General features: G+C 35.8%; 1 protein-coding gene and 1 pseudogene across 38 annotated transcripts in view; one reads left to right on the forward strand and one right to left on the reverse strand.

Moving 5' to 3' along the window:
* Nucleotides 1-13,855, forward strand: part of LOC105470366 (zinc finger and BTB domain containing 20) — an 814,500-nt gene that overhangs the window by 208,452 nt on the left and 592,193 nt on the right. The window lies entirely within an intron of this gene.
* The window catches only part of LOC112424691 (Y-box-binding protein 1-like), a 37,326-nt pseudogene continuing 35,435 nt past the window's right edge, over nucleotides 11,965-13,855 (reverse strand).

The raw sequence follows: 13,855 nt of genomic DNA on the forward strand, positions 1-13,855 counted from the left end.
TGGATTTCACACTTAAGTGAGATCATGCAGTATTTGTCTTTCTGTGTCTGGCTTATTTCACATAACATAATATCTTTCAGGTCCACATATGTTGTTGTAAATGACAGGATTTCTTTATTTTCTAAGGCTGAATATTATTCTGTTGTGTGTATTGAACACATTTTCTTTATCTATTTGTATGTTGATGCCACTTAGGTTGCTTCCATATCTTAGATATTGTGAATAATGCTATGATGAATGTGGGAGAGCAGATATCTCTTCAACATACTCATGTCAGTTCCTTAGGATATATATCCTGAAGTCAAATTACTGGATCATATGGTAATTATATTTGTAGTTTTTGAAGAGTCTTCATATTGTTTTTCATAATGGCTGTACCAAATTTGTATTCCTACCAACAATGTATGAGAGTTTCATTTTCTCCAAATTCTTGCCAACCTTTGCTATCTTTTAACTTTTTGGAGGTAGCCTAACAGGTGCAAGGTGATCTCATTGTGGTTCTAATTTGCTTTTCCTTAATGATTAGTAATGTTGAGCATTTTTTTCATATATCTGTTGGCCATTTTTATGTCTTCTTCTGAGAAATGTCTATTCAGATCTTTTACTCATTTTTTAATCAGGTTATTTAGTTTTTGTTGTTGTTTGGTTTTCTTAGGTTGATAGTTACTTTTTGAAAGCATTTTAAAGATATCATGGCTTTGTTCTCTGGCTTCAGTTGTTTTTCATGAGCAATCAGTTATCCAACTTACTAATCCTTACAAAGTAATGCATTTTTATTTTTCTGGCTATTTTGAGATTGCCTTTTTGATTATTGTATATTTTTAAATAGTTTTACAAATAGGCTTTTTTTTTTTTTTTTTTTTTTTTGTAGTTGGTTTCTGTGTGTTTATCCTGCTTGGGGTTCGTAGACATCCTTGAATTTGTGGCTTGATGCTTTTGCCAGTTTTGGAAAATTCTTGGCCATTATTGCTTTGAATTTTATTTCTGCCTATTCTCCTTACCCTTTCCTTCTAGGACTAGAGATATTTGTATGTTAAACATTTTTAACCTTTTTCCTATATATCTCTACTGCTTCTTCTTTTGTTATCATCTTTATTTATTTCTTTGTTTTATTCTGGATATTTTCTATTAACCTATTTTCAAGTTCACAAATCGGATCTTCTGTTGTGTCTAACTGGCTGCAATTGAGTTATTAATTTTGTTTTATTGTTAGTTCTAGAATAATCTTTGGGTTTTTAATATAAATCCCAGTTCTCTGATTATTGTAACTATTTTTCCTCTACCACTGAAACCATATTTATCACTGTTTTCTTTTAAAAGACTGTATCTGATAATTCTTTAATCTGTATCATTTTTGAATTTATGTTTTTGTCTATTATTTTTTCTCTGTTTGGTTCTTTGATCCTAATTCCTAGCGTGTTTGATGATTTTTACATATTAAAAATTTAGAGTGTTTTGTATGGTATTATATGTTTCCATGGGGATTTAATTTTCTCCTCACAGATTATTAGAATAAAGGTAATTTACCTTAATCTAATCAAGGATTAAGACAATTCGCAGTTGGGTTTCCATCTTTGTGATGGCTACTCTAGTTATGGTTTTCCCTTAGTTTTACAAATAGTCATTTAGAGGTTCAAATAAAATTCTGGAGTGCTTTTCAAGTCGTCACTAAAATCCAGTTTTTTGCTTCGTTGGTATAAGACTACTGAATATTCTTTTTAATGTCCTAGTATTCAGGTTGCTGTTTTCTGCTTGTTTCTCTTTTGATTTTCTCACTCCAAGAAAGAGGAACTGGAAATGTTTTAGGGGTTAAAAGTGGAAAAACAATACAGGCCTCACCTCATTGCATTTACATTTTATCCAGGATCTCTATTCCTCATGTCTTGACTATGCTGACAGCTCCAAAGTGTAATTTGTGCCCTCCTCTCTTTACAAGACTTCTTAATGTTCTAATCTGGAGCTTTGTGCTCCGTCTTGCATCCTGTTCTACTTAGGAAACAGCAAATGCCTTGAATTTGAAAAGTAGTAAACAACATAGGGCTTACTTTAATGTGTTTACTTCCTTTATGGACGACTGAGTTTTGAGTTGAAATTACTTTGGTTGGTGCCTGGTGCCTTCAAATAGTTTTTAAAATAATTTCATTTTATTCAGCTTTAATAGTTTTCCTCAATGAGAGGGGTGATTTGATATAAGCTACTCTATCATAGTAGAACTGGAGTTCTTCTTATGATGCTAATTTGATTGACATGATAGTTGAGGGAGGGTGGTAGTTAACCACTATGTTTCTTTACAAAGTAACTTCTGCAGACATACCTCTTTTTCCATATGTATTTTATACTCCCCTCTATATGAATTTCTTACAAATATTTGAATGTATATATTATTCTTTCAGTATTTAAGTGTACAAAAAGAAGTTTATTTGCATTATATAAATAGATTAATCTCTATTTGAATGCTTATAGTAATTTCCCTAGCTAAAACTATACTGTTCTGATATTGAAAAATCACCAAAAATAACATTATTTATAAAAGAAAGTTGGTTATCCCTGGTACAAAGGAAATTTTCTAATTTAGGTAATTACATGCATTCTGAGAATCCAAATAATAATAATAGACTAGGAGGCTATAACTAAATTATTTATTAAACTGTGACTAATGCTTAACTGTGTCATAATGGTGCTAGGTTCCTTTCACAATAGGTAAAGGAATTTATAAGGGGAAGTCGGTATTATTTAAAAACTGATTTATGTATATCTTGTATACATAGTGATATAGTAGTGAATAACTAGGCATAGACAGTACTTTTGTACATGGGATATAAACAGTTTTCAAAGTTATTTTGATTTGTTAATTTTTTTCCTGAAATATTGTCACCTCCCTGGATAATGTGATAAACCGTGCATAATGTAATATTTGGTTAGTAAAACAATCATCAGCAGATAAATATCAGTGTTTGTATTAGGAGATGCAATACTGGGAACCTGGTTAAAATGAAACAGTTTTAATAAAACTTGAACAGTGTGGACCTGGATAAGCACACCTATTTGGACAACATGGAGATTTATTTATTGTTACTAATAATCTATTATATTTTACAGTGGTGATAGTATCAAAAGTTAAACACTTTCTGAAACAACAAATGAAAAATAAAACTACCAGTTTATTATTCCAGAAGCTATAGTCTTTAGTTATCTTTTGACTTACATTCACTTTTGCCCTACTCATCAGAGACATATCTTTCTTTCTAACATCTCAATTGTTTATCACATGCCTGCTTACCAGTTGCCTGTTATGGTTGATGAAAATTTATGGTTCTAAGCGTGTTTTTACAGAATTTGGGAAAACATTGCAAATCATGAATTCTATTGATTTGAAAGCATTTTAAAAACCTGAAGTAGGAGTCTAACTCCAGCTAAATGTTATTGTCAGGTCAGTCTCTTCTTTGTACTATAATTTCTCTTTCACAAAATGAGACTTGTAAAACATTTATGTTAGATACTCAAAGTCATTATAAGAACTAAATGAAGAGATGTATGTGAAAATCTTTTCCCAAAGTAAAAACTGTTATGTAAATGTAAGAGATTATTATTGTTATCCCTGTCATTATTAGTGCTGATGGTAGCAGATGAGTTTAGCACTGCACAGACGCATAAAACAGTTTTGATGAAACTTTTCTGTAGTTTGCCAGGCGATGAATGTGAGGTATGCCCTCCTATCTGTAACTTACTGACATCCTTTGTATTTTTATTTTTGTTATTTTACTTCTTTTTTAAAATGACACCAAATTCACTCTATGAATTTTAGGAGATCAATTTGGTAATAGGCTTGGATTAATTCCTTCATCAGTAACAATGAGTTATAAATTCAGTGAATTTAACAAACTGGGAAAGGATTCCATCTTATTAAGAATAGGTCCCGTAAGGTCCTTGAATGCATTTCATTCACTGTTGAGTAGAGGAGCGATAGGCTCCTCTGGAACAAACTTACTGAATTACAAAGAGGAAATGGTTTATCCTTGAACCATTATGAAATTCAGGCAATGGATGATATTTATCCAAGGCCAATATTGTAACATAAACAGAAAATACTAACTCCTTTAAGGCAATGTGCATTATTTTAATTCATGTAATCATTAAATTAATTACTTAAAGATCACAGATCATTTATTGATGGATTTTAAAGGAAAATAAATATGCATAAGCTGAATAAGAAGATTAAGAAGATAGGTATGCATTACATCAGAATGTCCTTCAAATAGACCTGGAAAACACATTTGTCTAATTAGGGTGCATGACAGCAGTCTGTGAAACTAGTTCTTTTAAGCAAATAGAGGTCTACCCTGAGAGGGTTTGGCAGACTATAGTAGGACTCAGGATACTTTCCATGGTCCAAAAAAAAAAAAAAATCAGAAATGAATGAATAATTCCTCCTTTCTTAGTTTATGTGAATTAATCAAATTGCAATTACATTGTCACTAATGTGCATAATGAAGAGAGTCTGAAAAGGCAATGAAATGCACTGTATTTAATGGACAGGTATCTTTAGGATATGGGACATATGGGCTTAAATTATGCACTTTCTATAAACAATTCTAGAATAGAGGGCCAAAACATACCCTTTCTCATTTTACACTGTGACCTTTGATTTGCTTGCACAGTACCTGGCAAATGGTTACTCTCAAACTGTTCAATCACCTGTTGAAAAATGAATGCACTAATGAACACACATACCTACATATACAGAAGATACTCCTTACAATGACGGTGAAACACATATACTGAATAGTCATAGAAGAGCATATGAAACATCAGTTTTCATTTAGAAACCCAATACAACAATTAAAATAAAACCATTCTCTTTTCCTTTCCCATCTTTGGCTTTGTTCAGTGTTATGTTGGAGCCATGAAACTGTTTTCCAGAATTTGTTTTTAGAGACTGGGTCTTGGTGTGTCACCCAGTCTGGAGTGCAGTGGCATGATAATCACTCACTATGGCCTTGAATCCTCCTGCTTGGGCCTCCCAAAGTGATGGTATTGTAGGAGTGAGCCATCACAACTAGTCCCATAATTATTAAGACAGTATTCTTCAGATATTTTTATTGTCATCTTTGTTTTCTCTTCTATAGCTTCATATTTCCCTGCTTACTTCGATTCTAAATCATTTTAACTATTTTGCTTTTTTTGCCTTTTTATTTTGAATGCTTCCTTCCCTCAGCTAATGGTCATACATTTTAATAAAGAAAATTTGGAAAATTCAAAAATGCAAAAAAAGCTTCCTATTACTACCATATTGGTCTACTTTCTGCCAGTCTTAAAATATGTATCTTTTCAAAGCCTTGAATTTTAAAAGTTATACCATATTTTATCTCTATTTTCAATTTTACTTAAAATATAAGTATTTTTCCATTGTAATAACCACAGCATTTTTGGTAAAGTAGACATACTATAGCTACTTAACCAATCCTTATGCTTGGACATTTAAATTGTTTCTACCTTTCAATTATTTTTTAAAAGACTGTGATGAGCATCTTTGTTCATAAAGCTTTTTATCATTATTATTTTGGTATTTAGATTGCTTCCTTGAGATAGATTCCTAGAACTGGAATAAAGTCATATGTAGTGGTCATGCAGGTGTCTTTCTCAGCTCTGTTTTCAAGAGGAGCTTTTGTGGAGAGCATAATTGACAGCCTCCAACTGCTATACCTGTGGATCCACCACAACATTCACACCAAAACCATCCTTCTTTGGAGCTGCTTCCACCCAGTGACTGAACATGTCAGGAATACCAGATCCAGGACATTTCTGCCCAACACTAGATTCTTCTAATGGGTAACTCTGGTTCAGGGACTCCCTACCAACCTAGCTGAGACTTTCTTTTTTGTATTGTTTAAGGAATAATGAGAAGAAAAAAAGTCTGTACATATTCAATACAGATGCAACTCTTTTTTCTAGAATATTTTTTTTATTATACTTTAAGTTATGGGATATATGTGCAGAACATGCAGGTTTGTTACATAGGTATACACGTGCCATGGTGGTTTGCCACACGCATCAACCTGTCATCTACATTAGGTATTTCTCCTAATGCTATCCCTCCCATACCCCCCCACAACCAGACAGGCCCCAGGGTGTGATGTTCCCCTCCCTGTGTCCATGTGTTCTCATTGTTCAACTCTCACTTATGAGTGAGAACATGTGTTGTTTGGTTTTCTGTTCCTGTGTTAGTTCACTGAGAATGATTGTTTCCAGCTTCATCCATGTCCCTGCAAAGGAGATGAACTCATCCTTTTTATGGCTGCATAGTATTCCATGGTGTATATGTGCCACATTTTCTATATCCAGTCTATCATTGATGGGTGTTAAAGACTTAAACATAAGACCTAAAACCATAAAAACACTAGAAGAAAACCTAGGCAATACCATTCAGGACATAAGTATGGGCAAAGACTTCATGACTAAAACACCAAAAGCAATGACAACAAAAGCCAAACTGACAAATGGGATCTAATTAAACTAAAGAGTTTCTGCACAGCAAAAGAAACTGTCATCAGAGTGAACAGACAACCTACAGAATGGGAAAAAAATTTTGCAATCTATCCATCTGACAAAGGGCTAATATCCAGAATCTATACAGAACTTTAAACAAATTTTTTATTTTATTTTATTTTATTTTTAATTTTAATTTCTTTTTTTTTTTTTTTTGAAACGGAGTCTCACTCTGTGCCCAGGCTGGAGTGCAGTGGCGCATTCTTGGCTCACTGCAAGCTCCACCTCCCAGGTTCGTGCCATTCTCCTATCTATTAAAATGTATTCGTTTTACTAATTTATTCATTCATTAAAAAACTTTACTTATAATTAATAGTTATAATACTTTTTTTGTGGCATTTTTGACAGTGTATTTGAATGAGGGTCTCATTCAATACTTATCTACCAGTGTTTGGAGTAAAGTATGTATGTGGAAGAAATGTAATGATTGCTCATTTACTCAGGCTAAACTAAAATCATAGATGGTATTTATGATTTGCCAGCAGCAGTAGTGGTAGAATCCACCATCTCCTGACTCTCAGGAAAGACAAATAGTTTTAACATTTCTATGATTATATTGCATATGTGTGTGTGCACATGCATGTGTGCATGCATCAGTGTGAGTGTGTATGAGTTTGTATGAGTTTGCAGTGTTTTTCGGATGAGAGGTAAAGCTTAAAATTCCTTAAGTTGTATTTTATTAATTTCTTTTAACAATTTTGTTTTTTCTTTTGTTTTTCCTCCACTGTCGTTTTTCCACCTTTATTTCCAAGGTGTCCCTGATCATCTGATTCCTATCAGGTAGTTAAATTATGCAGGTGCCAATCTCTGTGTCCCCAAACACACATAGCTAATCAAGAATAAAGCCATTTATTGTAAATTTACCTCTAGAATGAGCCCTCCTTTCTCTGATTTTGAGGATGGATAGATGCTCATTATGATCTGGTAGACAATTACAACATGCACATTTAGAGTGTAGGTAGATAGAAGAGTACTCTGCGTTAGGTGTTAAGACTTTTATTTTACTCATTTAAAGACAAAGATTTAAATGTGCTTGTTTAAATTCAACAAGCCCTTAGAGCCATGAGGCCTTGGGGGTAAGAGGTGCTTAAAACCAAATAGCACAGGAGCTGAAGAAGTAATTATATGCCAGATTGAAGATGGAGCTGAACAAAGACTGAGCTGATCTGGGAACAGGGGATGGCCAACTGAATTATGTCCCAGGTATCTACAGTCCGAGAAAGTAGACTGGAAAACATGCTGCTTCATACATTTCACCAAAGTTTACAAAATGCAATAATTTTCAGATGGTTTACTAATCTTATTTACCCTTCTTTTCTGCATTTTTGCTTTAACATAATTTTTTTTAAAAAGAAAATTTTAATTGGAAGGATGTTTTGAGTCAAGAATACAACACTTCATAATGTAACATGTATTCTGGATTCAAGGTGGCAGGAAATAAAAAATAATTGGAGTGGAATTTCAATGTCTTTATTTCCCTGAAGACCAGCCTTTAAGAGCTTCCTCAAGTGTGTCTCCTCTTCCTAAAGGTAACGTGGTGGGGAAGGGAGAAGGTAGGAATTACTTTGACAAGATTTTAGTTATTCTAAATCAGTGTGATTAATTTTATCTTAAAGACTTAAAATGTCCCACATTCCCTAGTTGCCAAGAACATGGTAGGGAGGAGACAAAGTATATGTTCTTTGTTTCAAAGTCTTTCGCAGAGAGTCTGGTCTATTAAGAACAAATTCGAGGCCTACGTAGTAGGGCTTAGAAGTTACCATGACCCAAATTGATTTTTTCATTTCTCTTAAAGTTGATGGCTCATTTTTTGATGAAAGTAGAAACCATATCTATAAAAACTAATTTTTATAGGCATATCAAATCTGACCATAAAACAGAAAGCGATTTTACATTTCTACAAACATATTATTAAATAAGCTCACTGTGAGTATACAAGTACTATATGCATTTTTGCCTATGAAAATCTTTTTAAAACTGAAGAAATTTTGAAACTTTGGTGATGATAATTAACAATTATATGTTAAAAGCCAATATGGAAGCCTATTTTGTCATAACATTATAACAAGGCAACAAGTTTTAACTGAACAATGGATTTCTGAGCTTCTAAGCAAATGCATTTTGACCTGTTATTTTTCACTATATGCAAATTTAGAAGAGACTCAGTTTATCATGACCTGTATGATACGTCTTAGAATGTTAAAAAGAAAAAAGAGGATAGAAAGAGGAAGGGCCACAGTACACATAAATCTTGCCTGCAGCTTCCACTAAAGTTACTCTGGAAAGTAACTTAAGGAAAAGAGATGATTGATTTATTTATTCAAATTTGGTGCTATTTGTTAATCCCTAAGTATGTTCTAGGCGTAGATACTATGGTTAAAAAATATATAAGACAAATACCTGATTTGGAGGAGCTTATTTTCAGTGGTAGGTAAAGGAGGAGGAAAAGGATATCAGAAAAAGGAATGAGCAATTTCAGAAAAGACCAAAGTGCTGTGGCAGAGGTAAGCATAGATTTGAGGAATGGTGGGCAGCAAAGTAAAGAAGGCTTTCCTGAAGAGGTCGCAGCTAAGTTGAGATCTAAAAGATGAAGAGGACTCTGCCAGGGAAGAGTCTAGAAATGGGAAAGTTGGGGAAGGGTACATTTTAGGCAGTAGGAACAGTGCTTGGTGCAAAGACCCATAGGTGTAGGGTTTCAACAGATCAATAACTCGAGATTCATGCATTAGGGATATAAGAGAGACAGAAAAAGGCAAGTATATAAGGGGTTCTTGTGTTCTAAGGTGGGGTGTTCAGAGATGGAGAGGTGCCAGATTAATGCTGCATTTACCTTGACCCTTTCCTGTGCTATTAGTAGGGAAGAGAGGAAGGATGGTTATGAATGCAGTGCAAGTGAGGTAGCAAAAAATTGAGCTGATGACCTTTGTTTTCTCGTTGGGATAGAGAGCAGATTGCTGATACTGAAGGGGACGGGGTAAGTGGAATAGGAGATTTAATAAAAGTGGGAAAATTTGAAATAGATGTAAAATATACTAAAGTAAACAGATAATTAGGGAAACATGGAAGGATTATTAAGCAACATTTGGGGCCCAGCTAAGCTTAGAAGCTATAGATGTGTAGTGGTTATAATCTGTGAGTGTATGTGACCCACTTTAGCTGTTGCAGTTCTAGGATTGGAGAAAGCAGATAGCTGGACTGCTCTAGGCCTGGGTTTTCACCTGTGTTGATGCTCTTCCTGTTTCCTTCCACTGTTCATCTCTTGTCACAGAAGACTGCTTATTGCTGATACCGTGACTGTCTGCCTGAAGGCATTTTTTTGTGTGTGGCTGCTGAGCAGGTTTGGCTCACAGTGTTGGACAGGCTTTAAGTACCAAATAGTAACTGTCACTAGAAGAAGACTTAAGCAAATAACTCTTAGCAAGTTAGTGGATTACACTAGCATCCTTACCCTTCACATGGAATAACTGTGAAGCATGTTCTATACTGTTTTCCAAAGTATCCCAGTAGGACTAAACTCATTTCCCATAGCAGTAACTTGCTTAGTAATTGCACCCTTTTTTGGCTTTGTCCCCATTTCGTTTATGGCAATGTAACAAACTACCCCGAAACAAAGGGGCTTAAAACAACAAAGATATGTTATTTTTTTACCAATCTTTGGTGTGCCCAGGCTTAGATTAGTAATAGCTTGGGTCACTCATGTAGTTGCACTTGACTGGAAGCCTGCCTGTCTGGATCAGGAATGACTATGATGGCTTTACTTATGGGTTTTGGGCCTCAGCGCAATGTGTAGAATGTCTGGGGTCTGTCTGGGCCTCTCTCTTCCCATTGGTTCTCATCATTCACTAATCTAGCCTGAGCTTCTTTACATGGATCTGCATCCAAGGAAAGCAAAAGAAGAGGCTGCCAGGACTCTTATAGCCTTGGCTTAGAACTAGCGTAACATCACTTCTGCCGCAATCTATTGTTCAAAAAAGGGCACATGGTCAATGCAGATTCAAGAGTGCAGGAAACAAACTCTGCCTCTTGATGGGAAGAGCAACATGCTAGAGCAAGGCTTTGAGGAACTATTGATGGTTATCTTTGCAAACATTCTATCTTATTTCCCTTTTCCACCTTTCATCCTTTCTTCCTTACCAGTGTTCCATGGGGTTGTTCCCCACATAAATTATTTGTACTAAAATTCTCATCTTAGATCTGTACTAAGAGAGCTTGGTAAGTAAGATAGGAAAACCAAGAAGTGAACTGAAAATATTTCCAAGAGAATAGTGATGGCTTCTGTATGGGTTCTGTGCTAGGTGACAAAAACAATGTAAAACGAGTTGCAAGAGCAGAAAGCTGGAGAGGCCTAGGGATTGATAATATCTATGATGTCAAATAATTAGATATGATAAGTTTGGCAGGGTGAGAAGGCTGGCAGGAAAGGAGACTATGATTCTAGGTCCGGCAGTGGCAGAATGTACCTTGGGAGACTCCAAGGAGCAGAAACCATGGATCAAAGACAAAATTTTGTTGATCAGCCTGTGGACGGGCTGCTGCTATCACCTTAGTGAAGCTCACCATTTTTGAAATAAATTCTGTGGATTGGATATTACGCAAATACTCCTTCAGCTTGTTGTACAGGTTACAGGTGGTTACAGGTGATCCATAACCCTACATCTGGAGAGGAGGCGGCCATTAACACAATCAGTGCAAAGGCCCTGGCAAAGTCAAGTTGCCCAGAAACAGCTTCAGCAGAATTTCCTGCCTACCAGAGCTTTATTCCTAAAAAAATTTATACTTTAAAAATCTAGGACTTCAAAAAAAATAAGATGTCTGGGAATGAAGAAAAGCTTCAGAGTCAGATTGCAATCAAGTTGTGCTACCAGTTAGGTGACACGTGGCATCACAAAAGGAACTTGGAATTTTCGAACCTCACTTCTTTTTTGTATTATATGGTGTTAAAATCCCGTTTGATTTAATTTAAATTTTTTTATTATTATTTAAGACTTTTATTAATGGATGCTTGCAGTTGGTTGACATTTTTGAAAAATCAAGTTGTAAACTTTTATTACAAATTAAAAATGAAGTGCTTAAAAATCTCAACCTGAGAACATATGAACCAATTTCAGAGCTTTTAAAGGCATGTTGAGAAAAACGAACCAAACAAACAACAACAACAACAACAACAACAACAACAACAACTTTTGTTATTACCAAAAAGACATGTCTTTAGGTAAAAATAATTTTAAAAACCCCATACTTCATAGATAATGCAGGTAGTTCTGGTTATCTGATCAGTGGGCAAAAAGCAAGCACGCAAGCACTTAAGGTCTTCAGCCCCAATCTTTCCTGCATTCCTTATTGCTGTAATTTCATATTCATTTCTTCTTGTTGGATGACTAAACTGGATGATGGTGGAGATGGTAGACGGGCATTTACTCAACCTTCTTCTGCTTCGGGCACAGAATTCTTGACTGTTGGACCGGCTGCTGTTGTCTCTTTGCCATGTTGTGGTTTAGGGTTTTCTGGGCGTCTACATAGATAACTGGGGTTTTAGCAGCACCAATGTTGAGGTTGCTGCTGATACTGGGTCTCATCTTGATTTTCTTTACCCTCTTCACTGCCCTCCTCTCTAGGATGGCTTTGGCGAGAAGGTTCCCTGAAGAATCATGGTCTATAAACCATACACATATCCTGCCTCACTGGCCTACCTTGTGCTTTTGCACCCCGGTTGATAGCACCCTCTGTCGCTGCTCCCTGCAAGGGAGGGTTAGAATATGGTGGTCGATTTCCGTAGGGTCTCCGCGTGTAGTAAGGCGGGAACCTTCGCCTGCAGCTGGGCCGTCATTGTTGGGCTGAGCCTAAAGGAGCACTCTCCCATCCCTCATTCTTTTCTCCACTCTCACTATTCTGGTAATTCTGCTGGTAATTGCTTGAGGACCACATGGAGAGCGTCTATGATGGTTACGGTCAGCTGCATTATATACTGCTATGAACTGGACTCCACAGGAGCCTGTAACATTTGCTGCCTCTGCACCCTTTTCTGCTGCAACATCATCAAACTCCACAGTCTTTCCGTGTCCTACACTGCTAAGGTACTTTCTGGGGTTATTCTTCTGTATGGCATTCTGCATACAACTGCATCTTCGTTGGTGCCATTCCCATAGATGAAACCGTTTATTTCTTACACTGAACCATTTTACTGTTCCCCAAATCTTCCTTGCAATGATCTTATCCCCACCAGCAGGCGCCGCCTGTGAGGTCGCCCTTACCTGCGCCTCTGCAGGGGGTGCCGGCTTGGGGTTGGCTGCCTGGGCATCTTTGCTCAGAGTTGTGGTTGCTGTGATGGTGACCTGCTGGCTGCAGGATTGTGACTCCTTCTGAGGTGAGGGTAACTAGGCCGGGGGCGGTGATGGAGCTGCTCAGGGCTCTCTGGGTTCCGCTCTCTGCTCCTGCTAACGATTCAACTCAAGTTTCAATTAAATGATAAAACGTTGTCTAAGTGCCTAGCACAAAATAGGATATAACGGAATATGATTTCCCTTTCTTCCATTCTTTTTTCTCCTTTATAAAGTAAGATTTATAAACAAGATATAAGGTACCTTGTCTTTCTGCTGTTGTAGCTTGTTTCTGAAGAAGCGCAGCACATGTTTTTCAGTGTAGGATGCCCTGGTGACCTAAAGTTCACTCTGTTTCCCTTAGCTCTTACTCACTACTTAGTAGTCACTTAGTAGTGATTGCCCAATCTTAGGAAATGTGGTGTTTTGTTTGTTGTTTATTTATTTGTTTGTTTAAATGGAGGGCAGGATTTATTTGTGCTTGGAAGGTATTTGGCATTCATACGGATTTTGGCAAGAAACGAGCTTCATCTGAACTCTGTTGTACTCTTATTCATTTTGTTAAAACTGATATTCAAATGATTAGAGTTATATTCAAGTAAGAATAAGGGAAACTTCTACTATGTAATTTATGTTTGTAGATTTTTGTGAATTGTAAATTAAACTTGGAAGCTCTTGGCTAAAGGATGTGTCTTTTCATTTCAAAGGAAGGAGTTAAAATTCTTATTTTGTTATTAGCATGATTATAGATTAATTCATTCATATTGCCTTTTCAAAACAAAATGAAGACCAGTGATACCCAATTCCAAACATTTCACATTTAAATAAAACGATTTAGAAAGGATGCAACTCAGTTTGCACATATGAACTATGTAAGTACCCCTTTATGTGACAGAAGTTGTAAGTAGGAACTGGAATATAATTTTGTGTTTATCTTCAGGTTTAATTTAGCCTGCCAGAATCTGTAGACTAGTAGAAATTATTACATTTTG

Source organism: Macaca nemestrina, chromosome 2 (assembly GCF_043159975.1).
Source record: "Macaca nemestrina isolate mMacNem1 chromosome 2, mMacNem.hap1, whole genome shotgun sequence".
Classification (NCBI taxonomy): Eukaryota; Metazoa; Chordata; class Mammalia; order Primates; family Cercopithecidae; genus Macaca; species Macaca nemestrina.